This window comes from Anomaloglossus baeobatrachus, chromosome 3 (genome assembly GCF_048569485.1).
Source record: "Anomaloglossus baeobatrachus isolate aAnoBae1 chromosome 3, aAnoBae1.hap1, whole genome shotgun sequence".
NCBI lineage: Eukaryota > Metazoa > Chordata > Amphibia > Anura > Aromobatidae > Anomaloglossus > Anomaloglossus baeobatrachus.
Window position 1 is genome coordinate 349,972,759 of NC_134355.1, and position 27,922 is coordinate 350,000,680.

The 27,922-nt window shown below is 43.7% G+C and overlaps 1 long non-coding RNA gene across 1 annotated transcript in view; it reads right to left on the reverse strand.

The window, feature by feature from the left end:
* LOC142295282 (uncharacterized) overlaps positions 1-27,922 on the reverse strand; it is a 346,889-nt gene that overhangs the window by 104,276 nt on the left and 214,691 nt on the right. Inside the window, exon 2 of the long non-coding RNA XR_012751407.1 lies at positions 15,057-15,218. This is a non-coding gene — a long non-coding RNA (uncharacterized LOC142295282). The remainder of the gene's footprint in view (positions 1-15,056; positions 15,219-27,922) is intronic.

Consider the following 27,922-nt stretch of genomic DNA (forward strand, 5'->3'; position numbering starts at 1 on the left):
TAGAAAGGAGGTGGTTCGCCGCCAACAGCAACGTTGCTAGGCAGGTAAGTCTCGTGTGACGGTTCCTAATGATATTGTGTGCCACGGGCAGCGATTTGCCCGTGAAGCATAAACGACGGGGGTGGATGCTTTCACCAGCGACATCGCTAGCGATGTCGCTGCGTGTAAAGCCCCCTTTATGCTTTGATTTAAACAACCTCTGCTATGCTATTACTGAACAGTAATGATATTATATTATTAGTAACTGTTTATTCAATAATACAGCAGAGCTGGTTTAGATCAAAGTGCAAGATCTCCAAATATAACATACAGTATCACACTCATATAGTTTTTCTCAAATAAAATGGGCATCCATAGACTGCAGATGGGTACTCTTTTAGTAAAAAAAGATTTTTGTTCACAACACACTAAAATACAGTTTTACAAATTAAACATAAACTTAATGTAGTAATTGACAATTTGCAAATTGTGGACTCTACTAGACTTGATTTATAAATAGAGAGATTAAAGGGGGCTTTACACGCTACGATATCGTTAATGGTTTGTCGTCGGGGTCAAGTTGTTAGTGACGCACATCCGGCGTCATTAACAATATCGCAGCGTGTGACACTGACCAGCGACCTTAAGCGACCTCAAAAATGGTGAAAATCGTTTACCATGGAGAGGTCGTTCCAAACTCAAAAATCAGTAAAGGTTGTTTATCCAGGTGGTTCATCGCTCATGCGGCAGCACACATCGCTATATGTGACACCGCAGGAGCGAGGAACGTCTCCTTACCTGCCGCCGGCCCCAATGCGGAAGGAAGGAGGTGGCGGGATGTTTCGTCCTGCTCATCTCCGCCCCTCCGCTTTGATTGGCCGGCCGCTTAGTAACGTTGTGGTGACGTCGCTGTGATGCCGAACGTCCCTCCCCCTTGAAGGAGGGATTGTTCGGCAGTCACAGCGACGACGCCGACCAGGTAAGTATGTGTGACGCTGCCGTAGCGATAATGTTCGCTACGGCAGCGATCACAAACAATCGCATGCGCGACGGAGGCGGGTACTTACACGCTCGATATCGCTACAAATTGCTAGCGATATCGCTACCGTGTAAAGCACCCTTAACACTAGAACTACTGAGGTAGTCAATTTGACTACTTTGCACCATGTATTTCTATATAGGTGTCACGAGTCCAGTAGTTCTAGTGTTAAGAGTAGTGATGAGCGAACCCTGCAGATATCTGGAATCGGCATGTCAAACCGGATTTAAAAGAAAAACACGGTTCGGTCCCGAAATTGATTCTGTATATCTGGTCAGGTGCTGATCCCCATAAAGGTCTATGGGGACTTGAATCATGCGCTTTAAAATGGTGGTGGATAGGTCTAGGGGGATTAGAGCAGGTGTGTTATACTTACCAGCCTCCACGTGGCTGTAACACTACTCACGGGGCCGCTCATTAACCTCATGTATATATACTGCTTCCCCTGCCCATTCGCAGTCCTAACATCTGTGATTGGTTGCAGTCAAACGACACCCCCACCCTTTGTGACAGCATGTCTGACTGCTTGGAATCACAGATGCTGTGTGTGTCCCTATAGTGGTGTAAAAATAAATAAATAAATAAAAAAATTGTCGTAGGGTCTCCCCATATTATGATACCTAGCATAGATAAACACATCAAAAGCGCATCGCATTTAGATGCCTTTTTTGTCAGATGATGCAGATTTGGTGTATAAATTTCAGCAACATATTGGCATCTCTTGCAAAAAAGTGGCTTTCTGTCAGGAGATGCAGGTCTGGTTAAACTCAGTTCACCTAAGGTGAGGTCACTGAGTTCAATGAGGTGACCTGTGGTCAGTTTACCTGCAGTCACAGGAAGGGTACCATGGGAACTTCCAACTGTGACCGCAGATAAACGTAGTGACTTAACTGCTCACAACTGGGCTCAGTCAGTATCTGCCTTAAGCCACAGCATGCACTCATGTTCTGTGTCCGCGCTCTGTGACTTCAGTATGTAGCAGAACTGGGATCATTGTGAGACCGCATATGGATTATGTCGGAACTGAGTGTTTGGGGTTAAAAAAATAGAGAAAGAGGGTGGTTTTTAAAAAAATTATTTCAAAGAAAGGCTTTTTTGGTGTTTGTGATTATTTCTTTTCACTTATGGTATTAGTAATGGGGGGGTCTCATAAATGCCTCTGATTACTAATCTAGAGCTTAGTGGCAGCCGTGAGCTGTCATTAACTCTTTATATATTACCCTGATTGACACCACACCAGGGCAATCGGGATGAGTGTTGGTTAAAGTTCCGGGATTGTTGCATCTAATGGATGACAGAATTCTGGAGCACTGCAGGCTGTTTTTTTTGGGCTGGGAGGACCCAATAACCATGGGTCCCCCAGCCTGAGAATACTGGCCCCGAGGTGTTGGCTTTATCATGGCTGTATATCAAAATTGGTGGAAACTGCATGTCATTTTTAAAATTATTTCTTTAACTAATTTTTAAAAAAGCTACCTGAGGTTACTTGTATTTTGATACAAAGCCAAGATAAGCATACTGGGGGCTGCAGCCTGTAGCCATATGCTTTATCTGTGCTTGGTATCACAATATGGGGGACACTAAGGCAAGTTTTGTATTTGTTTATTTTTTTTTACACCACTATAGAGGTGCAGACAGCATGTCACACAGGGTGGAGAGCGGTCTGACTGCAACTAATTACAGACACTGGGAATGCCAGTGGGTGGGGAAAGCAATGAATATGTATGAGAGTAAATTATTGGACCTGGAAGTAGTGTTACAGACGTGTGGGAGACTCAGTAAGTATAACGCTCCTGCTTTATTTCTTCTTTTCTTTCTTTTTCCTTTATTTTTTTTTATTATCCAGGCAGCCAAAAACGAACAGTTATAAGGAGTTCCCTGAGAACTCTGTTTTCGGGGTCAGCACACAGATACTAGGTATGCGGTGTGGACCTCGAATGTTACAGTTCAGGTTCGCCTATCACTAGTCATGAGTCGGGATTCCAGATATCAGGTGCCATGATCAGCTACTTATATTGGATAGGTGATAAATGTCCATTCTAGGAAAACTTTAACTCAAATTAAATATGGGAATTTCTTTTCTTCTAACCCCTTCCCAACATGCCTATTTTCCATTTTTGTGTTTTCATTTTTTCCTCTTGAATTTAAAAGTTTCCAAGAGAATATCACGGGGTATGATACAGTAACTAGTATTAGGGGCATCTACACTAGCCCTCACACTAGAGAACGTAAACTGTCCTTTATTCCAAAGGTATGCCAGCTGCCGGCGAGGTCTGGACCACCAGCATAGCCCTGACTCCTGAATTGCCCTGGTCTAAAACCTCCAGGGGGGCTGGAACAGGAGTAATGAATCCCACAAATATGAACAGACAGGGGAAAACCAAGACTCAAACTCACTACAAGCACACACAGGGGAAAAGACAATAAGTGCATAGGGAGAAATAAAGTACAGGGAGGAAATAAACAAACAACAAGAATGTTTCCACCACACACAAAATAGCACAGAACAGTTCACCAACAACTTGATTACCACACACAAAGACCGGTATCGCTGAAGCAAAGCTAGAGCTATAATTGGAATGAGGGACTCGGTTCCACCATCTTTTAAAGTGCAGAGATGGTTGGGATAGGTGTTCCACAACCTGTCACCTAGGCAGCAATTCACAAACCTGTGGGAATTGACTCTGACTAGACCGATCACCAGTAAGCACAAAACCAGTCAACGCCCAGCTCTGACAGAATATCACAACAGCACCAGGTGTTGTGTCAGATTCTGCAGTTTGACCACAGTCTGAAGACGCCAAGACACCTGATGAGATTAGAGGAAAAAACCGCATGATAGAACCATAACCTTTTTATTTTTTCTGTCCACCACAAAGCCATATGATGGCTTGTGTTTTACAGGATGAATTGTATATTTTAGTGGCCCTATTCATTGTATCATGTGGCTTACTAGGACGTGGGGAAAAAGAAAAAAAAGAAAAAAATGGTGAAATTGGAAAAAAATCCGGCAATTTCCTAATTGTTTTGTTTTATTTACAGTGTTCACTGTATGGTAAAAAATGCTCAGTTGTATGCGTTTCCAAGTCAATATGAATACCGCTATGCAATTCATGCATATTTTTTTTTATTATATTTTAATTTTGATACAGTATTTGTAAGGAAAAAAATATTTGCTTCCTCACCTTTTTCCTATACCTGTAACAATTTCAATTTTTGATCTAAAGAGCTGTGTGGGGGTTTGTTTTTTGTGCCTGAGCAGATGTCTTTACTCATATTACTTTGTAGTATACAGTATATGATGTTTTGATCACCTCTTATTCCATTGTTTTGCAGTTTTGCAGTGGCCAAAAAAAAGCAATTCTGGTGTTGCAATTTTTTTTCTTGTTATGCCATTTACGGATTAGTGATTACTGATTAGGTTTATTAATTTATATATTGATCAATCGGACTTTTACAGATACTGTCACAATAAATATGTGGAGTTTGTTATTTCTTTATTTGTAATGGGGTAAAAGCGGGGTTATTTGAACTTTTATATTTTTTTATTTTTTCGATATTTTAATAACTTTTTTCTCTTTCTATGGTACTGCTGTATATAGTGAAAACCAAGGTCTCCTATGAATGTCAGCTACAGGCCTGCATTCACAGAACTACAGTAATGACAGGCATGAAGGTCTTCAGAAGGCCCCAGATCATCATAACAATCCATAAACCCCCATGATCTCTGTCGCTGGAGTGCGGACAGGCGCATAGAATGACGCACTTTCATACGGAGCGCTGTAAACGCAGAGATTGGAGGCATAGGATAGCATCTGTCAGGAAAAATGCAAATTGAGTGCTCAACAATCATATGATTTTAAGGAGTTAAGGTTTAGCTTTACATAAGTCACAGCATTCACTTGACATCAGAAAGCTGCAAATTATTTAAGCTATTTTGTGCTTATTTTGCTTACAATTCAACAACAATATCTGGCAAAGAAGTTTTAGTCTAAACTGCATTGTACATACCTGTTGTGCCTAGAGAGATCCTAAACTTTTTCTGAGGAGCATTCTGGCACAATGTCTATAGATACGTGATTTCTCTCACTGTCTTTAATCAGTTTAAATTGATTAGCGGCAAAGCAACTGCTAACACCTGTCATCTATGGGTCTGCCTGACGCGACATAATGCTTATTCTTATCCATGGCTCTTATCCATGCAGTATTGACTAGTTGTTTCCCCTAAATATATACAGTATATTTAGTTCTTCACCTCAGAACACCTTTACATTTTCTTTGTAGAGATTGGAGGTCTGTTTATTCTATTACAGAACTTCGAATTCTTTATCTTTTCAATCACCATAGAGTAAATAATATTAATTTATATTAATATAAATACTATTCTGAACTTTTGAAGCAACCACTAGGGAAACTTACAATTCTGCTGTGAATAGATTTTTGAATTGAATGCAAAAGAAAATCCATACTCAGTAAGCTATAAAGAACCTATGTGTTTGGTTGCTTTAAAGCACACAATCACCAGGATTTTCCTATGCAACCTAAAGCCAGTGCTATACTGACACTATCATGCTGATTCTATACATACCTTTAAGGGGGCTTTACACGCAACGACATTGCTAATGAGATGTCGTTGGGGGTCACAGAAGTCGTGACGCACATCCGGCCTTGTTAGCGAACAAAAATACTCACCTAATCGTTGATCGTTGACACGTCGTTCAAATCCCAAATATCGTTGATGGTGCTGGACACAGGTTGTTCGTCGTTCCTGAGGCAGCACACATCGCTACGTGTGACACCCCAGGAGGGACAAACAACAGCGTACCTGCGTCCTCCGGCAACGAGATGGGCGTGACTTTCCTGCGGCTGCTCTCCGCCCCTCCACTTCAATTGGACGCCTGCCGTGTGGCGTCGCTGTAACGCCGCACGAACCGCCCCCCTGGAAAAGAGGAAGTTCGCCGGCCACAGCAACGTCGTTAGGCAGGTAAGTACGTATGACTCCCAATAGCAATATTGTGCGCCACGGGCAGCAATTTGCCCGTGACGCAAAAAACATGGGGGCGGGTGCAATCAGCAGCGACATCGCTAGCGATGTCGCTGCGTGTAAAGTGGCCTTTAGTTATCAGATTGGATGTATAGGTTTTGAAACACAAACAAGTAAAGTTTGTATAATGAGCAGCTTTTTGAATGACAGCAGCTGCCAATCAGCTGATAGCTGATGTGGATATTCATAGTGATTCCCACCCCCCTGTCTGTCCATTCTCCCCCTGATCGACAGCTCCTGTCATTCAAAAATCCACTCATTTTACAAACTCTTCTTGCTTGTGTTCCAAAACGTATACAACCGAGCTGACCACTACAGGTATGTTTAGAATCAGCCTGATAGTGCCAGTACAGCACTGGCTTTAGTTTACATGGGAAAATCCTGGTGGTTGGTGCACTTTAAGTAAAGTATTGCCTACACAAAGTAATTAGTCCATGTATTTTAGTTTATTTTGCCTGTTATGGATAATTTGAAACCCAGGTCAACATCTTAACCCCTTCCCGACTGGGCTATTTGCTATTTTGATTTTTGACTCCCTTTCTTTCAAGAGCCATCACATTTTTATTTTTTCATCCACATAACCACACGAGGGTTTTTTTATGAGGGACAAGTAGTTTTCTTGATGGACACCATTGATTTTATAATGTGATGCACTAGAAAACGTGAACAAAAATTCCCCAAAAAAAAAGTGCAATTTCACAGTTTAGGGGAGTATTTAACATATTCAATTTACAGTAAAATGGATCAGATAATATGCTTCTCCAAGACAGTACAATTACACAGAAACCAAACAAGTAAACTTTTTTTTTTTATTTAAGCAGTGGAAAAAATTGAGAAACGTAAATATAAAATGTGCGTTTCATCATTTTTGGAACCCAAAACATTTTCACTTTTTGAGATATGGGGCTGTATGAGGACGTTTTGTCTGAGCTAATGTTTTTGCTGATACCATTTTTGAGTAAGTACAATGTTTTCATCGCCTGAGCCTCCTATGGCATTTTATTGCAATGCTGCGGAGGCCAAAGAAAAGCAATTATTGAGTTTGATTTTTTTCCTTGTGCCACCATTTACCAATCAGATTAATTTATTTTATATTTTGAAATATCTGAAATTTATAAATGCAGCAATCTATATATATAATTGCCTTATTCTGTCTGCTGTTTGTCTGTCTGTCTGTCTTGCTCCAAAATTGTGTCACCGTGACAGTGTCATTACAGTGACAACTGTCGGATTGGCCGCTGGGCTTGGCCTGGCCCCGCCCCCCCATGGATTGGCCGCTCGCCTCGGCCTGGCCCCGCCCCCCGCATAGATTAGCCGCTCGCCCCAGCCCTCCGCACGCATCGCCCGCTCCAGCGTACACCGGCTCCCGGTACCCATGTGCAGGGAGCCGGCATACTCTGACGCCTCGCCCGCTCGCCCCCGCCACATGTTGGCACACTCGACCCCGCCCCCGGCGGACATAACCTTGCAATGCTGGGATCGTGATGGAGCCGGTGTACCCTGGTAACCATGATACACATCGCGTAACTATAGGAAGCGCTTCCCTTAGTTACCCAATGTGTATCATGGTTACCAGCGTACACCGGCTCCCGGTGCATATGTGCAGGGAGCCGGCATATGCTGATGCCTCGCCCGCTCAGCCCCGCCCCCGGCACACATTGCCACGCTTGGACCCGCCCCGGCGGCCCCAGCATGGGGGATGGGGCACGATGGGGGGTGTGCAGCATGGAGGATGGAGCACGATGGGGGTGTGCAGCATGGAGGATGGAGCACGATGGGGGGCGCGCAGCATGGGAGATGTAGCACGATGGGGGGTGCGCAGCATGGGGATTGGAGCATGATGCGGGGTGCGCAGCATGGAGGATGGAGCACAATGGGGGGTGTGCAGCATGGGTGATGGAGCACGATGGGGGGTGCACAGCATGGGGGATGGAGCACGATGGGGGGTGCGCAGCATGTCGGATGGAGCACGATGGGGGTGCGCAGCATGTCGGATGGAGCACGATGGGGGGTGCGCAGCATGGGGGATGGAGCACGATAGGAGGTCCGCAGCCTAGGGGTTGGAGTACAATAGAGGGTGCGCAGCATGGGGGATGGAGCACGATGGGGGGTGCGCAGCATGGGGGATGAAGCACGATGGGGGTGCGCAGCATGGGGGATGGAGCACGATGGGGGGTGCGCAGCATGGGGGATGGAACACGATGGAAGGTGCGCAGCATGGGGGATGGAGCACGATGAGGGGTGCGCAGCATGGGGGATGAAGCACAATGGGGGTGTGCAGCATGGAGGATGGAGCACAATGGGAGGTGCGCAGCATGGAGGATGAAGCACAATGGGGGGTGTGCAGCATGGAGGATGGAGCACGATGAGGGTGTGCAGCATGTTGGATGGAGCACGATGGGGGGTGCACAGCATGGGGAATGGAGCATGATGGGGGGTGCGCAGTATGGGGGATGGAGTACAATAGGGAGTGCGCAGCATGGAGGATGGAGCACGATGGGGGGTGTGCAGCATGGGGGATGGAGCACGATGGGAGGTGCGCAGCATGGGGGATGGCACATGATGGGAGGTGCGCAGCATGGGGGATGGAGCACGATGAGGGGTGCGCAGCATGGGGGATGAAACACGATGGGGGTGCGCAGCATGGGGGATGGAGCACGATAGGGGGTGCGCAGCATGGGGGATGGAGCATGATGGAGGGTGCGCAGCATGGGGGATGGAGCACGATGGGGGGTGCGCAGCATGGGGGATGGAACACGATGGGAGGTGCGCAGCATGGGGGATGGAGCATGATGTCTACTTAGGAGACTTGAAGATGCAATCATCCAATCACTTGCACTATATATAGCAGTACATCTGTATAGAAAAAATCAGTCTCCTATGAACACTAACTAAATGCTGTATTACACAAGAGAACAATCATGGCAAGCATGGGAGTCTGCAGCAGAACCCCACTTGTAATGGCAACCATTAGTGCCCCGTAATCATGTTCCAGGCACGCCGATGGGTAAATGGAATCACACATCCCCCTGCCAACATGCATTAAATGCCCCGTCAGAGAACAATGGTATTTAACAGGTTAACAACTGAGGGCGGAGCTCTGCTCCACCAGCGGCTAAGGGTATCTGCGCACCTAACCATTTTTTATGGCATCAAAAACGCTGCGTTTCTGGCTGCCAAAAACCCACAAAACTGCATCTTCTGCAGCAAAAACACATAAAAAAAGAATGCATTTTATACCGCGTTTTGGTGCGTTTTTTTGTTCACTGTGTTTTTATGCATTTTTTTTATTAGTGAACAATGCCATTAAAGATTGTTGAAGAAAAAAAAAAGATCTCATGTAATTTCCTTCTTCAATCTGTTCTCCTTCATTCTCCACTAGTGTATGCAGGTGAGCAGACTGCAGCAGCTGCAGAACTACAAGGCTCAGCATCCTCCATCCAGGACAGTATGCAGGCATTTTTTGCCCAAAAATGTAAAATGTAAAAAAAATGACGTGGGCTTCGCCATATTTTTCTATGCTAGCCAGGTACAGCAGGCAGATACGGTGGGAACCAAAAATATAAGGAAGCCCTTTTTTTAATTATTTCCTGAATTTCATTAAATAATTAAAAAAAAAAAAGGACGTGAGCTTTGCCCAATTTTTGTGTCCAGCCAGGTACAACTAGGCAGCTGGGGATTGGAATCTTCAGCGCAGGGTGTCCAAGTTTTCTGGGCACCCCTGCTGCAAATTGCAGTAAGCAGCCGCCCCACAAAATGGCGCTTTCATAGATGCGCCATCTTCAGGCGCTGTATCCAACTCTTCCAGTAATCCTGGTGCTGGGTGGCACACTGGGTAATAAGGGGTTAATACCAGCTTTGTTTTATAAAGCCCGAAATTCCTAACGTCAGGCTAAGTTTGGCCCAGCCATTAAGAATCTCCAATAAAGGGTTAACAAAAAAACATGACACAGAGAAAAAATACTTTTTTTAAAATAAATACACAGACACACTTAGAGACTCCATCTTTATTACTCCATCTCATCCCTCCACGATCCTGGTCTTCTGTCTGAGAGAGAGAGGGAGAGACAGAGACAGAAGAGAGAGAGAGATTTCTCTGTACCCAGCATGAGCATTGTTTTAGATGATGTCACTGCCAGAGAGCAGTGTGACCTCAATTGACCCAGCTTGAGCAAGAACAATCCTCATGCTGGGTCCTTTGTTCATCCCAAAACACTTGTGAATAAAGGACCCAGCATGTGGATTGTTCTTGCTCAAGCCGGGTCAATTGAGGTCACACTGCTCTCTGGCGGTGACGTCATCTAAAACAATGCTCATGCTGGGTCACTTCAGTTCACACTGATGCTCGGCCGCTGACGTCACTCCTGTGTCATCACTCCTGTGTCTTGCAGCAGAAGGATGTCACAGGAATTATGGCGTGGCTGAGAGCTGGAGAGAACATGACAGCAGGAGCTGACATTGTACTGGACAGGAGGTGGAAGCAGGGGTGGCGGTACCAAGAAAGGAGCTAGGAGCAGACATGGCGCCGGATGGGAGGTGGAAGCAGGGGTGGCGGTACTGGGAGAGGAGCTGGGAGCGGACATGGTGCCGTAGCAGGGGTGGCAGTATAGGGAGAGGAGCTAGGAGTGGACATGGTGCAGGACAGGAGGTGGAACCAGGGGTGGCGGTACCGGAAGGATGGGATGGTGGTAGGAGCGGACATCTTCACTCTTCTGTGATTACCAACACAAGGAATGCTGAGTGAGTACAATCCTCTTCCTGTAAACGTGACTGTACTACCCACCCTTTGCGTTTATAGGTGCGTTTTTAGTCATAGAAACGCACAAAAACGCAGCTATATTTGCAATTTGTTTTTTTCATTGCATTTTTGAACAGCTCATTGAACTCAATGGCTGAAAAACGCAGTGAAAAACGCGGAAGCAATTGACATGCTGCATTTTTGTGGGCACCACAAAAACGCAGCTGAAAAAAAAAACGCTGTGTGCAGACAGCAAAAATCAAAACTCATAGACTTTGCTGGTGAAGCAAAGTCATGCAGTTTTCTAAACATAAACGCACCTGAAAAACACACAAATACGCGGGAAAAAATTCCTAGTGCACACATAGCCTTATAGTAGCGGATGATAGTTGAAAAAAATCATCCATTAACTGCCAGGATAGTTATGAGTTTGGTATGCGACACCACATCAAAGTCGCTTCTGAAAGAGGCAGGTACCGTTAGAGAATATCAATGGTAGACAAAGATAGTATGGGCACTCTGACCAGTCTATGGCTATGAAACCCAAGAAGGAAAGCTGGCTTAAAAAACTGTACAAACATGCTACATGAGTGTCAGGTCTGGCAGTTTGCATGGTGGCAGGCGTCATGGCAGGTCTCCAGGGGTCAGGCAGGTTAATCCTCCTCATACCTCTACACCCAAACAAGTACCTTGCACTCCTGGGCATATTCCAGCTCTCCGTCGGGTCACCTATCACTCCTCACTGGCCAGAAGGGGTGGGGTGTCGCCTCCGGAGAGTGAAGCTAGTTCAAGTGCTTGTTCTGGCTGTGTTTTGCGCTCTAAGAGGCTTACTTCAGGTTGTGGCATTGCTGGGAGGCAAGGCACCATCACTCAAAGCCATTATGCAGTGCAGGTGTCCTGTAATGCCGGATCCTCTAGTGTCAGCTGTTGCCAGGAAATATGGGATGCCATGTCTTCTGTTTCAGCAAGGTGGTGGGAGGTTCCTTCCATGCAATCTTTCTCACACCCTCCTTTGCCACTTTGGGTTGAAGGGGGAGTAGTTTGTGTTTCTTCTGGTCTGTTCTCTGCTGTGGTCTTCTGGTTTTTGATTTTGTCCCTAGCCTTACTTAATACCTGTTTAGTAGTTACTACTTTTCTTGCTGGTTCTAGTGCATTTGATCTGACTGTGGCCTGTGTGCCCAGCCACCACCTACCAGCCATCTCGCTATTGTCACCTGGGAAGGGCTCTGCCAAAGTCCCCTCCTCCACGACTGGAAAGGGGATGGAAAGTACCCCAGCCCTTTAAGGTGTACAGTTGCGTGACGGCTAGCGCATAGTGTGTCTGTCATACTGCATTTGCTAACCTGCAGTCCAATCATCCCATCACTAACCTTGCATTACAATGAGTCTGTACAAAAAAATTGCGACTTTTGGCATTTTCACCCCATTTTGGCTAAGCTCTTTGAAAGTAGGTGGAGATGAGGCAGGACAAGGGACACGGTAACCTCCACTCATAAAAGTCATGACAAGAGGTGGTAATTCTTACACCAGAAATCTTACACCAGTCTTTGACTGGAATAACATTTTCGATGAGGCACACACACAGGTTGATCCCACTTCTTGCCTCCCACTACAGCCTGCCCAGTCATCTAGACTGGTGGGAAAAATGCTGGCCTATATTGTTGTTTCATCATATTTCTTTCATAACAGCATTATCTTATTTGACAGCTTATGCTACTTAAGATCTGCAATATTGAGCAGACAGTGAGCCTTGATTGACCCTGTAGCAATTCATTATTTGTCCTAATATAGCGATTGCAGGATTTAGGGGGCTGGGACTGAGACTGTGCTTCTTCTCCCATATGATAGAGACCCCCTTGACAACATCAAAGGGGCCCAATCATTCCCATGGCAACCCGAGGCTGTCATGATGACATCCAGGTCAACCAGCTCTGATAAGCCTGTTAGACCATACCAGGTCTTTTCTCCAGTGTGTGTGTTTTTTAACTGTATACTTACCAGGTTATTAATGGGGGTGTCTGAAAGATGCCTCTCCATTACTAACCCCTGGGGCCTCTCCATTACTAAACCCTGGGCTTTGTGCCAGCTGTCAACCCCAAAAGTTTTACTTTGACTACCGCTGCACCAATTAGGAAGAGCTGAGCAAAAAAAACAGAATTGGCACATCTAAAAGATGCACCACTTCTGGGACAGTTGTGGGCTACTATTTTTAGGCTGAGAAGGGCCAAATAACCATGGACCTTTCCATCCTGATAATCTCAGCCCCCAGGTGTCTCCATTTCCTTTCAGCAAGCTTTATTAGCAACGGAACTACAAACTCAGACACGGCCTTCCATGAGAAGTCGGTGTTCGAGTTTGAGCTCCGGACACCAGATGTCCGGTACGAGCCCTAAACTTTACAGTTAGGGTTTGCTCATCCCTAAAGGACAATGCTAAACAGAGGCCAAATGGAGTTCAGAGTAAAAGGGGCTTTACACGCTGCGACATCACTAATGCGGAGTCGTTGGGGTCACGGAATTTGTGACGCACATCCGGCCGCATTAGCGATGTTGCTGCGTGTGACACCGATGAGCAATTTTGCATCATTTGAAAAACGTGCAAAATCGCTCATCGGTGACATGGGGGTCCATTCTCGATTATCGTTACTGCAGCAGTAACGATGTAGTTCGTCGCTCCTGCGGCAGCACACATCGCTATGTGTGACGCCGCAGGAACGAGGAACCTCTCCTTACCTGCCTCCCGGCCGGGAGGAAGTCAGGAGGTGGGCGGGATGTTCCGGCCACTCATCTCCGCCCCTCCGCTTCTATTGGGCGGCCGCTCAGTGATGTCGCTGTGACGCCGCACGGACCGCCCCCTTAGAAAGGAGGCGGTTCGACGGTCACAGCAACGTCGCCGGGCAGGTAAGTATGTGTGACGGGTCTGCGCGATGTTGTGCGGCACGGGCAGCGATTTGCCCATGTCGCACAACAGATGGGGCGGGTACCCACGCCAGCAATATCGGGACCGATATCGCAGCGTGTAAAGTAGCCTTAACTCTACTGCCTCATTAGTGAATGGATAAATTCGGAGTTTCACCTGAATCAAGTATTTTGGAGATGTAAATGGAAACCCCAATGTAAGGGCTCAGCACAGAGCACAGGGTAAATGTGACCTGATCCAAAATGTTCTGAACCACAAGTTGCTACCAATGATGAAATCTAGATGTGGGGAATGGAGTGCACAATAGGGTGATACACTGTGTGGTGAAAGAGGGTAAATGTTTGGTTAATGTTCACCTGATGGAGTAGTGACAGGCACAACTCCTATGGCAGGCATGAAGACAACAGCAGCTACTGGCCCGTGGCTGGTGGATAAATCCATCAGAAAATACGGGATCCATTTGGATGAAAACACCCTAGGTGGTTTTGCTACTGCAGTTAATGGATTCTTCAATATTGATAATATGTTTTTTTCTACAACACTTTTCAATGCTTTATTGGCACCTTTATCAAGTGAAAAAGGTATGACGTTAACGACGTGAACAAAACACCTTATCATCATTGCTGAAGAATCCATTCACTACAGCAGAGCAGCCAATGTTTTAAACAACTGGATCCAAGTTTCCACTAATAGCATTTAATTCAACCCACAGAATTCTAGAGAAAGAATCATCACTACACCCATAAATGAATTTCCAGATGGGTGTAATTTTTAAAATGTGGTCATATGAAAGGGTTTCTGCATTTCTAGGACTTAGGGGATCTGAAAATGAAGTCTGCAAAATATTTTAAGAAAATATGTGCTCCAAAAGACAAATGGCCCTCTTCCCTCTCGAGCCCTGCCATGTGGCCAAACATTATTGTACAGTCAAGTTTGAGGTATTACCACGTTCAGGAGAAATTGTGTATCACATTATGTAACATGTTTTATTTTTTCCCTTTGTGAAAATTGGAAATCTGGGGCCAAAATACCACTTTAGTGATAAGTAATTATTTTTCTTTATCGCACAATAGTATACCATTTTGTGACACACCTGTGGTGTCAATATGTATACTCCACCCATAGACGAATTCATTGAAGGATGCAGTTTGTTAAATTGGGTCACTTAGGAGGAACTTATGATTCCCTTCTGAGCTTTGCACTGAGCCTCAAAAGTAGTTTTTGACAACATATGGGGTATTGGCAAACTCAGTAGAAATTGTATAATAGATTGTGATCCATTTTTTCCTATAATACATTTTAAGAATTCAAACTTGTTATACAATTTCATGAATTACCTGAGGGTTAAAATTGCTCACTTCCCCTTTAGATGAATTACGTGAGAGGTGTAGTTTCCATAATGGGTTCACTTGTGGTGGATTTCTGCTGCGTTGGCATGTCAGGTTGTAATGTGACATGGCATCCACAAACAAATTGTATGGTCCATTTTCTTCTGTTACCTTTGTGAAAATGAAAAATTTGGGATTAAAGCAACATTTATGTGGTAAAAATATATTTTTTCATTTTCACGGCTCAACATTATAACACTCTGTGAAGCACCTCTGGGTTCAAGGTGCTCATCAAACTTCTAAATTATTTGAGGAGTCTGGCTTCCAAAATGGGGTGATTTCTGGGGAGTTTCCACTATTTAGGCATATCAGGGGCTCTACAAATGTGGCATGGCATCTGTTCTCTATTCCATTCAATTTTGTGCTCCAAAATTTAAACAGTACTTTCTCCATTTCGGCCCCTGACACGCACCCAAACAGTAGTTTTCCACAAAATACAGGGTATCTCTGTACTGAGGAGAAGTTGATCAATAAATGGTATTGTCCAATTTCTCCTGTTATCATTATGAAAATATAAAAAATGGGGTTAAAATAACATTTTTGTGGTTAAAATGTTTGGGTTTTTTTTCATTTTGACGGCTCAAAGTTCTAACATTTTGTGAGTCACCTGTTAGTTCAAGGTGCTCACTACACATGTAGATAAATTGTTTGTGGGTATAGTTTCGAAAATAGGGTGACTTGTGGAGGATTTCCACTGTGTAGGCAAATCAGGGGCTCTACAAATGCAACATGGTATCTGCTATCAATTCCAGCCAAAATGGCGCTCCAAGATTCAAATAATGCTCTTTCCCTTCCAAGACCCTACCGTGTGCCCAAACAGTAGATTTATGTTTTTTACCACATATGGGGAGTCAGTGTACTCAGGAAAAATTGCACAACACATTGTATGGTCTATTTTTTACCTTTTCCCTTTTGAAAAAAAAATATGGGGTTAAAACAACATATTTGTGGTAAAAATGTATTTTTTCATTTTAGCGGCTCAACATTATAAAATTCTAGAAAGCACTTGTTTGTTCAAATTGCTCAATACACCTCTTGATAAATTCCTTAAGGGGTGTAGTTTCCAAAATGAGGTGACTTATTTGAGGTTTCTACTGTTTAGGTGCATCACGGGCTCTACAAACATGACATAGTGTCTGCTATTTACTCCAACCAATTTATTGCTCAAAAAATTGAAATAGCGAACCTTCCAAGCCTTGCCATGCAGTTAAACAGTAGTTTTATAGTACATATGGGGTATTAGCATACTCAGGAAAAACTACACAACAAATTGTAAGGTCCATTATCTCCTGATTCCCTTGTGAAATGAAACATTTTGGTCTAAAGGTACCGTCACGCTCCAGCGATCCCACCAGCAACCTGACCTGGCAGGGATCGCTGGAGCGTCGCTACACGGGTTGCTGGTGAGCTGTCAAACAGGCAGATCTCACCAGCAACCAGTGACCAGCCCCCAGCCAGCAGCGACGCGTTGAAGCGATGCTGCGCTTGGTAACTAAGGTAAATATTGGGTAATTAGCATAATATTTAACTTGGTTACCAGCGCACACCGCTTAGCGCTGGCTCCGTGCACTCCTAGTCAGAGTACACATCGGGTTAATTAACCGATGTGTAGTCTGGCTATGTGTGCAGGGAGCAGGGAGCCGGCACTGACAGCGTGAGAGCGGCGGACCCTGGTAACGAAGGTAAATATCAGGTAACCAAGGAAAGGGCTTCTTGGTTACCCGATATTTACATTGATTACCAGCGTCCGCAGAAGCCAGCTCCCTGCTCACTGCACATTCAGATTGTTGCTCTCTCACTGTCACACACAGCGATGTGTGCTTCACAGCGGGAGAGCAACAACTAAAAAATGGTCCAGGACATTCAGCAACAACTAACGACCTCACAGCAGGGGCCAGGTTGTTACTGGATGTCACACACAGCAACATCGCTAGCAACGTCACAAAAGTCGTGCCTCAGCAGTGATGTTGCTAGCGATGTTGCTTAGTGAGACATGGCCTTAAAGCAATATTTTTGTGTGAAAAAGTACAATTTTCATTTTTTTTCCTTCCAGATTGCATTAGTTCCTATGAAGAACCTAAGGGGTTAATACACTTCTTGAATGTGGTTTTGAGCACTCAAAGGGGTGCATATTTTAAAATGGTGTCACTTTTGGGTATTTTCTGTCACATAGACTCCTCAAATTCACTTCAAATGTGATATGGTCCCTAAAAAAATGGTTTTGTAAATTTTGTTGGAAGAATGAGAAATTGCTAATAAGCTTTTAACCCTTCTAACTTTTTAACAAAAAAAATCTATTTTTGAAAAATTCTGTTTTTGTAAAGTACACATGTGGCAAATGTTATTTGTTAATGATTTTGTGTAATATAAGTACTTAGTTTAAGGTCATAAAAATTCAAAGTTCAAAAATTGCAAAATGTTCACATTGTTTGTCACATCTTTATTATTTTCATAAATAAACACTAATCATATTGACCAAAATGTACCCAATAACAAATTCAGAATTACTGAGAAATATAGAGTTATTACCATATAAAATGACACTGGTCAGGTTAGTAGTTTTTGGCACGGTCAGGAAGGTGAAAACAGGCGTGGGGGTGAAGGGGTTAAAATAAAAGACATTGAGGAGCAGTTTATATGGAACTAGACTAGACTGGATTGAACTAAATTTTATGTTGTTAATCTTCTAATATCCCCTTAAAAGGTAAAGGTTGGCATGACTTTACTTGTAAGTATTGAAATTGAACATACAGTATGAATGGTGGAAATGCTATCCTGGATCAGTTCCATCTCACCTAATAGAGTCAGATAATTCTACTATATTAATGTTGGTTGAAAACAGGTGATATGAATGTCAGGGAGATAACAAAGATATCCCACTGCTGCCACAAATTTGTCATGAACAACACTCTTCTGCTCCCAATCGTTAGGACAATTCTGTTATTGATCGACAAAGTCCTTGGGTGTTTTTACTTTTAGGCTGATTACTGGGCACTCACAGTGAGGGTATGGCATACATATGACAAATTCTAGATCATGGAATGATATATACTGTATACGTCTTTACAGTCACTGCCAACTCCACAATAACAAAATGAACTACTACTAGCAACCACCACCAATCACTTATACAGTCCGATTAGACACCTTTTACAGGGAGCATATGGCTTTGGTAATGCAGTTTATAAAGCAAGAAAAATGAAGCTACTAAATTTTATACAGAAGCAAATAGAAAAAAGAAACCGCTCAGGGATGCCAGTGTATTCCTTGCTTGATCATTAATCTAGGATCCAGGCTCAGACTAGCAGCAAGCCACACAATAATAGACCACAATTCCAAAAATGTGTCCAGCTAGGCATCCACAGATGACAGTAAAAGAATGTTTTTTATTTAAAGCATTAAGACCTGAGGAAGGCGTTATCACTGAATCGTATTGTCCTAAAACAGAGCCATTATCTATCACCGGTATAATGCCAATGCTGCTACGTTTTTTTAATGATTTAAATACTTTTTTTTTTTTTACTATCGTCTGTGGATGCCTAGCTGGACAAGTTTTTGGAATTGTGGTCTACTAAATTTTATATATTTAATCTGAAAAGTAGGCAGTGATTTTTTTTAAATATGAAAAGGTGTTACAAAGGAGAACAAAATAACACAGCACATACATACAGTTAAATAGAATAAACGGGATTAACGAAACAAAATGACTAAACCTGTGTCACAAAAATTGGCTTCAGATTTATGGAGTGAAGGACTCCAATGGAACATGGAGCAATCCTAAACTGCAATCTGCCTCCCTGACATTGAACGAGGATCATAATTGGCAATGGCTTTTTATTAACACAAGTTATACCCACAAACCTGTCCTTTTGTGACTCATAATAGGGCTGGACCTCAAAGAACTATAAGGGGTGACTTAGTCTTTGAAAATTTATGAGATTCCCAACTTTTATGATATCTTTGCCCATTATATTACCGTCAGCTTTCCCGTCATGATTTTATATCTTCTAAGGTAGGAGATATGGAATAAATATTGACATCTATCTGTCCGATATTCATTTGGCGGAACCCCAGCCATCACCTAGTGGCATGAAACCATGATTTGAATTTGTCATTTTATCACGTTTCTAAAAATATGACTCTCCTATGTGTTATATCCACACAGTTCATACAAACCTCACTTGTTAATTTCTATTAGCCTGTGGACAAGGCCTGATGACTGAATGTGTACAGTCACAAACCGCCAAAATCTAGACAGGTGGAATACATCCCAAATTGGGGTGCATAGCATGGTGGGGGTCAGCCACCGACCAATTCAATGAAGAAAAAACAAAAAGCCAGCACCAAATGTGCACTCCAGCACTAAAAATTCCAAACTGTACTTATTATAAAATTTTGAGATTTTTGGCAAAAAATTGCAATTTCTTGAGCTACCTCGCCACGTCACGGCAAATCTCATTTGAGGCAGTCCTACACTAAAATATTTTTATAAAATGTGCCATACGGCCTCACATATGAATAGTAGAACTGCTCTTAGCAGCACTCACCTGGTCTATTTCAATACCGTACCCATGACTGAGTCATGGCTGTGGGCGGGACAGGTCCAAGCAAATGCTGCATTAAGTAAAAAGCCTGTGGACAAGGCCTGATGACTGAATGTGTACAGTCACAAACCGCCAAAATCTAGACAGGTGGAATACATCCCAAATTGGGGTGCATAGCATGGTGGGGGTCAGCCACCGACCAATTCAATGAAGAAAAAACAAAAAGCCAGCACCAAATGTGCACTCCAGCACTAAAAATTCCAAACTGTACTTATTATAAAATTTTGAGAATTTTGGCAAAAAATTGCAATTTCTTGAGCTACCTCGCCACGTCACGGCAAATCTCATTTGAGGCAGTCCTACACTAAAATATTTTTATAAAATGTGCCATACGGTCTCACATATGAATAGTAGAACTGCTCTTAGCAGCACTCACCTGGTCTATTTCAATCCCGTACCCATGACTGAGTCATGGCTGTGGGCGGGACAGGTCCAAGCAAATGCTGCATGAAGTAAAAAGCCTGTGGACAAGGCCTGATGACTAAATGTGTACAGTCACCAACCGCCAAAATCTAGACAGGTGGAATACATCCCAAATTGGGGTGCATAGCATGGTGGGGGTCATCAGGCCTTGTCCACAGGCTATTTACTTCATGCAGCATTTGCTTGGACCTGTCCCGCCCAAAGCCATGACTCAGTCAAGGGTACGGGTTTGAAATAGACCAGGTGAGTGCTGCTAAGAGCAGTTCTACTATTCATATGTGAGGCCGTATGGCACATTTTATAAAAATATTTTAGTGTAGGACTGCCTCAAATGAGATTTGCCGTGACGTGGCGAGGCAGCTCAAGAAATTGCAATTTTTTGCCAAAAATCTCAAAATTTTTATAATAAGTACAGTTTGGAATGTTTAGTGCTGAAGTGCACATTTAGTGCTGGCTTTTTGTTTTTCTTCATTGAATTGGTCGGTGGCTGACCCCCACTTTGCTATGCACCCCAATTTGGGATGTATTCCATCTGTCTAGATTTTGGCGGTTGGTGACTGTTCACATTGTCATCAGGCCTTGTCCACAGGCTATTTACTTCATGCAGCATTTGTTTGGACCTGTCCCGCCCAAAGCCATGACTCAGTCATGGGTACGGGATTGAAATAGACCAGGTGAGTGCTGCTAAGAGCAGTTCTACTATTCATATGTGAGGCCGTATGGCACATTTTATAAAAATATTTTAGTGTAGGACTGCCTCAAATGAGATTTGCCGTGACGTGGCGAGGCAGCTCAAGAAATTGCAATTTTTTGCCAAAAATCTCAAAATTTTTATAATAAGTACAGTTTGGAATGTTTAGTGCTGAAGTGCACATTTAGTGCTGGCTTTTTGTTTTTCTAGAGTGGTCAGTAAGTCTAAGGTCGGTGCTTGGAAGTCACGTCTGTACAGAGGAGCAAGCAAAGCCATAGTCGGGTGAGAGCAGAGGGGCGGAAAGCCAGGAGGTCACTGCAAGAGCCAGAGGGAAGCAGAGACGAAGTCATAGTCCACACCAGGGTCAAAAGCCGAGCAGACAAGTAAGTATGGAGCAGGGAGCAGATAGGGTAATACAAGTGGAGAGCAGGTATGGAGACAGGGGAAGTAAGGCAAGATTAGACATAACATAGGTCGGGATAGAGCGGGTACTTGAAAGCGGGACAAGATCAGAAACTCACGGGAACCAAGAAGTGCACACTACAGAGCAGGAACTATTACTGGCAGCATTCAGAGAGGAACAACTCCAATAAAAACCAACGTGACCTCTGTAACGAGGCCGGAGAAAATAGCCTCCTTCCACCCAACCTCGGGAGGGAACCAACAGAAGGAAAACAAACACATAAAGTGGCTCTGTATGAGTAGAGCCATGAAAGAGTCATGACACTAGCCATTTGAATTCTCTCTTAATTACCTATTTCTAATGGAAGGGGTCAGCTGCATAGGGAACAAGTAGAGGCAACTTGTTAGATTGCAAGCTCTTGGTTTATTAAGATAATTATGCAATGTTTTATACATATGCATTCATATCCATAACAATGAATATAGTACAAAAATATATGCCTGAAACAAATCTTGACACTATCATCTATGTTACAAAGCATAATTTATTTAAATATATTCCAGATTATGTCAAGAAGCCATTAACCTACAAATCAAATATTCTGCTTCAAGAGAGTTTTAAGAGATTTCTATTTTTATTTTCTTTTAACAAATGAAAAAAATATATATTTCAAAAATTGATTTTTTTCATAGGTATTACAGTTTTATATCATAATTATTTATGTCATATTTTGCAGATAAGAAAGTGTTGTCAATCAGCATCTCCAGCGAATCTTAAACACATGCAGAAAGCTTTACAAAAGTGACTTCTAGTAAAAGTTGTTTTCCAGTTTTGGAAAACCCTTTCTTAGTAGCTCAGATGTGCAGCACAAATGAAAAAATAGTATACTTATCCCCTGGACCGGCACCCTTCTACAAATATCCCTCACTGTATGATTAAAAGGTCTTGTTTCCCCTTAATATGAATGTGATGTAATGACTCTTGCATGTCTGGTTTTTGTCCCACTATTGGTTTTGAATCTGTGGTCTCTCTGTAATAATCAAATTCCACTAGTTATTTACGGTCAATAACATTTAAACTTCATACAACCATAGCTGATAAATGATTTTTAGGTTTTTTTCTTTGTAACTTTAACTACTTATCGACCAACGAGGATAGCACATCATAAGCAAGTCAGTTTCCACATCATGACATGCTATGTTCATCATGGATTTAAACTATCACTGTGTGAATATACATAGTGACAGCTCCATGTCGGCAGCAGTCACCAACAGCTGATCAGCTTGTGAAAAGATATGACGACCATTTACAGCAATCTCTGCTTTCTGATTGTTGTGATCAGTAAGGGGTACTTTGCACGCTGCGACATCGCAGGCCGATGCTGCGATGCCGAGCGCGATAGTACCCGCCCCGTCGCAGCAGCGATTTCCTTGTGATAGCTGCCGTAGCGAACATTATCGCTACGGCAGCTTCACATGGACTCACCTGTCCTGCGACCGTCGCTCTGGCCGGCGACCCGCCTCCTTGTTAAGGGGGCGGGTCATGCGGCGTCATAGCGACGTCACACGCCAGGCGGCCAATCGGAGCGGAGGGGCGGAGATGAGTGGGATGTAAACATCCCGCCCATCTCTTTCCTTCCGCATATCCTACGGAAGCCGCAGTGACGCCGGTAGGAGATGTTCCTCGCTCCTGCGGCTTCACACACAGCGATGTGTGCTGCCGCAGGAGCGAGGAACAACATCGGACCGTCGCATCATCGTAATCATGGATTACGCCGACGCTGCACCGATGATACGATTACGACACTTTTGCGCTCGTTAATCGTATCATCGAGCCTTTACACACTACGATGTCGCATGCGATGCCGGAAGGGCGTCATTTTCAATTTGACCCCACCGACATCGCACCTGCGATGTCGTAGTGTGCAAAGCCCGCCTAAGTCAATCAAACAGACTGATCACAGTGATCAAAGGGAGGGGGTGAAATAGCGGCACTTCCCACACAATCATCACAGGAGCAATGCTTAGCATACAGACAAGCTCCTTTGGTAACAGAGATCGTGCGCACCACCCATGGTGTTTTCATACATTTTTTTGCCAGGAGGTGTAGATTGAGTGCAGGAATATGGTGTAGACATTTCAGCACCAAATCTGCATCTCTTGGAAAAAAAACTTGGTTTTCTGCCAGGACATGCAGTTCAATGAGGTCATCTGAGGTCAGATTACCTGAGATCACAGGTGAAGGACCAAGGGAACCACCAAATGTTACTGCAAATAACATGAGTGACATCACCGCTCATCGCTGAGCCTCAGTCTCTGCTGAAGCCTGCAGCAGGCAGTCATGTTCTATGCCCGCGCACTGTGTCTTTAGTAATGTAGTAGAGCCAGAATCGTTGTGGAAATTCATGTGGCTTATGTTGTACCTGGGTGTTTTTGGGGTTAATAAAGGGGTGAAAGAGGGTGAGTTTTTTGTATTTTATTTCAAATAAAAGATTTTTTGGCGTTTATGTTTTTTTTCTTTTCACTTATAGATTATTAATAAGGGGATCTCATAGATGCCTAGCATTACTAATCTAGGGCTTAGTGACAGTCTATTGCTATGTACCAGACATCACACTGGACATCATCATCGTGAATATGCGTCAGCCTCCTGATGAACCACTTTGGAAAAAGTGTTGAGGCAAATTTTTCAAGTGATGATGAGCATTTACTTATCATTGACTGCTATGTCTAGCAGAATCAATTTGCTCTATATATTTATTGCACATGTCATCGTGTTTTTGGCAAGAATTGCACTTTTTTCATTTCTTATCTAATAGAGCTTTGCTAGGGCAGTATTAGGCCTCTTTCACACGTCCGTGAAAATCACGCACATTTTTCACGGACGTGTGAAAGGTGTGTAAGGCTCTCCGTGTGCCGTGTTTATGGTACACGTTTGTTCTCAGTGTGCTATCTGTGATAACACTCGGAGAACAGGAACTTTTTAGTCACCTGTCAATGGTGTTGTTGTCCGTGTTCTGATCTACAGTCTCCGGTCCTGCCGACTCCCCGCTGCTGCTTCCGGACCGCACTGCAGTGAATATGCGATGAGTATAATGAGTGAGAATTGGAAGCAAATGACAGCAGCGGCAGCCACAGCTGGGCTGGAGAATGTGAGTCAGGTAAGGCACTGTGTAGGATTTAAAGAACAAGGTAAGTTATTTCCTTTTCTGTACACATAATGGGTCTCTCACTACATGGTTTTTATATCTATATTATTTTGTAAGTCCAAATTTAGTGCCTATCTGATAAAATAACTGTTTTAAGGATACTTTATGTTAGTAGTATATGGTAAAATTGACATGTCAGTATGATTCTCTAGGTCAGTATGAGTACGTAGATTCTAAACATGTATGCTTTTTTTTTATTTAAGTAATGAAAAAAAATCAGAAATTTATAACAAAAATTGGTTTTTTTTTCTATTTTCCACTGGTAACGTTTTTATTTTTAAGGATCTGGGGCTGTGTGATGGCTTATTTTTTTGCAGCATGAGCAGACGTTTTTACTGATACCCTTTTGGGGAAGACACAATGTTTTGATTGCCTCTTACTGCATTTTATTGAAATGTTGCGGAGGCCAAAAAAAAGTAATTCTGGCTTTTTCAATTTTTTTTTTATTATGCTGTTTACCGATTTACTTAATTTATTTAACATTTTTAAAGAACATACATTTCTGAATGTAGCGATACTAAATATGTGTATGTTTAATTTTTTTTTGTTTTTATATATCTGTATATCAGACATCACAATGTCCTGTGAATTCTGGGGTTCCCAGGAGAATCGTAATGATACACATGGGTCATTAGTAGAGATGAGCGAACCGGTCCCGGTTCGGCTCGAGGTCGGTTCCCCGAACGGAGGTCCCGTTCGAGTTCGGCTCGTCGAACGTTCGACGAACCGAACTCGAACGTATAGGCTATAATGGGAGGCAATCACAAACACATAAAAATGCATTATAAATGTACACAAACAGTTAATAAACATTGCCATAACACTTACCGGTCCTCGCGATCCCTTCTGCACTCTGTCTCCTGCCGCTATTCCATCCGATGATCGCTGAATCCTCCTGGTGACCTGCACTGCCAGCAGAGATGCAGGACCTATCGTGACGTCAAAATAGCCATGTGACCAGTCACGTGGCTATTATCTCATTGGCTACAGACTGTTCACATGACTATGACACGTCATGTAGGACCTGCGAGTGCATCTCTCCGGTACACGGTGCACATATCTGTATCGCCGTGTACCGGCAACATGCTCTAGCACACGGTCGACTCCCCGTTCCGTTAGGGACCGGCTGACACAGCCGGTCATTAACGGAGATCACCGTTGCCATAGCAACGCAGTTAGCGGTGACGTCACCGCTAACCGCGGCTCCGAGAGCACCGTTGCTATGGTAACGCGTCTGTCAGCGTTACCGCTGTTACCGCTAGCAGCCAGCACTGATCACTCACGGAGTGAAGGCTGCACGCTGCTTCACGATTGTAGTGATGATTGTAGTGAGGATGAGGTTCCCCAGCCCCAAGTGATGAGCTGGTGAATCTCATCCTTCCTCACTACAATCGTCACTACTACTACACTAGAAAGAAAGAAGACAGAAGAGCAGGATCGTGGAGGGCTGACAGGGGGTAATAAAGATGGAGTCTCTAATGTGTCTGTGTATTTATTTCTATTAAAGTATTTTTTCTCTGTGTGGTGTCTTTTTTTTAACCCTTTATTGGAGATTCTTAATGGCCGGGTCAAACGTGCCTGACATTAAGAATCTCTGGCTTAATACTGGCTGCTAAAACAAAGCCAGTATTAACTCATGATTACCCAACAAGCCACCCGGCTTCAGGGCTGTTGGAAGAGTTGGATACAGCGCCAGATGATGGCGCTTCTATGAGAGCGCCATTTTCTGGGACGGCTGCGGACTGAAATCCGCAGTAGAGGCGCCCACAAACCTCGGGCTAACCTGTGCTGCAAATTCCAATCCCCAGCTGCCTAGTTATACCCGGCTGGACACAAAAATGGGGCGAAGCCCACGTCATTTGTTTTTTAATTATTTCATGAAATAAGTGAAATAATTAAAAAAAAACGGGCTTCCCTATATTTTTGGTTCCCAGCCGGGTACAAATAGGCAACTGGGGGTTGGAGGCAGCCCGTGGGCCCAGAAAGGGCCCAGAAAGCTCAGGCCAACCTGTGGTGCGGATTCCAATCCCCAGCTGCCTAGTTGTACCTGGCTGGACACAAAAATGGGGCGAAGTCTACGTCATTTGTTTTCTAATTATTTCATGAAATTCATGAAATAATAAAAAAAGGGCTTCCCTTTATTTTTGGTTCCCAGCCGGGTACAAATAGGCAACTGGGGGTTGGGGGCAGCCGTACCTGCCTGCTGTACCTGGCTAGCATACAAAAATATGGCGAAGCCCACGTCATTTTTTTGGTGGGCAAAAAAATTCTGCATACAGTCCTGGATGGAGTATGCTGAGCCTTGTAGTTCTGCAGCTTCTGTCTGCTCTTCTCCATACAGACAGACAGCAGCTGCAGAACTACAAGGCTCAGCATACTCCATCCAGGACTGTATGCAGAAGTTTTTTGCCCCCTGAAAAAATTATGTGGGCTTCGCCATATTTTTGTATGCTAGCCAGGTACAGCAGGTAGGTACGGCTGCCCCCAACCCCCAGTTGCCTATTTGTACCCGGCTGGGAACCAAAAATAAAGGGAAGCCCTTTTTTTATTATTTCATGAATTTCATGAAATAATTAGAAAACAAATGACGTAGGCTTCGCCCCATTTTTGTGTCCAGCCAGGTACAACCAGGCAGCTGGGGATTGGAATCCGCACCACAGGTTGGCCTGAGCTTTCTGGGCCCCACTGCTGCGAATTGCAGTCTGCAGCCGCCTCAGAAAATGGCATTTTCATAGAAGCGCCATCTTCTGGCGCTGTATCCAACTCTTCCAGCACCTGCCTGCTATACCTGGCTAGCATACAAAAATATGGCGAAGCTCACGTCCTTTTTTTGTAGTTTTTTGGCAAAAAAAATAAAAAATGCTTCCCTGGATTTTCCATTGCCAGTGAAGGTAACACCAAGCAGTGGGGGTTAGCAGCCAGTAGCTGCTTGGATTACCCTTAGCTAGCAATACAAAAAATGCAGCGGGAGCCCATATATATTTTTTTTAATTATTTATTTAAATAACTAAAAATAAAATGGGCTTCCCTGTATTTTGATTGCTGGACATCACAGTGCTGTAAAAATAAATCTTTAAAAAAATGACGTAGCGCTCCGCGGTATTTTTGATTCTCAGCGCAGATAAAGCAGACAGCTATGGGTTGCCACCCCCATCTGCCTGCCGTTACCTTGGTTGGCAATCAAAATACAGGGAAGCCCATTAATTTTTTCTATTTAAAAAATAGTTAAAAAAAAAAAAATGACGTTGGGTCCCCCCATTTTTGATAGCCAGCTAGGGTAAAGCAGACGGCTGTAGCCTGAAAACCACAGCTGGCAGCTTTACCGTGGTTGGGGATCCAATGTGGAGGTCCCCTCAGGCTCTTTTTTATAATTATTTTATAAATATTAATAATTACACAATAAAAGTAGGGTCCCCCCCAAATTAGATCACCAGCCAAGGTAAAGCGGACAGCTGTGGTCTGGTATTCTCAGGGTGGGAAGGTCCA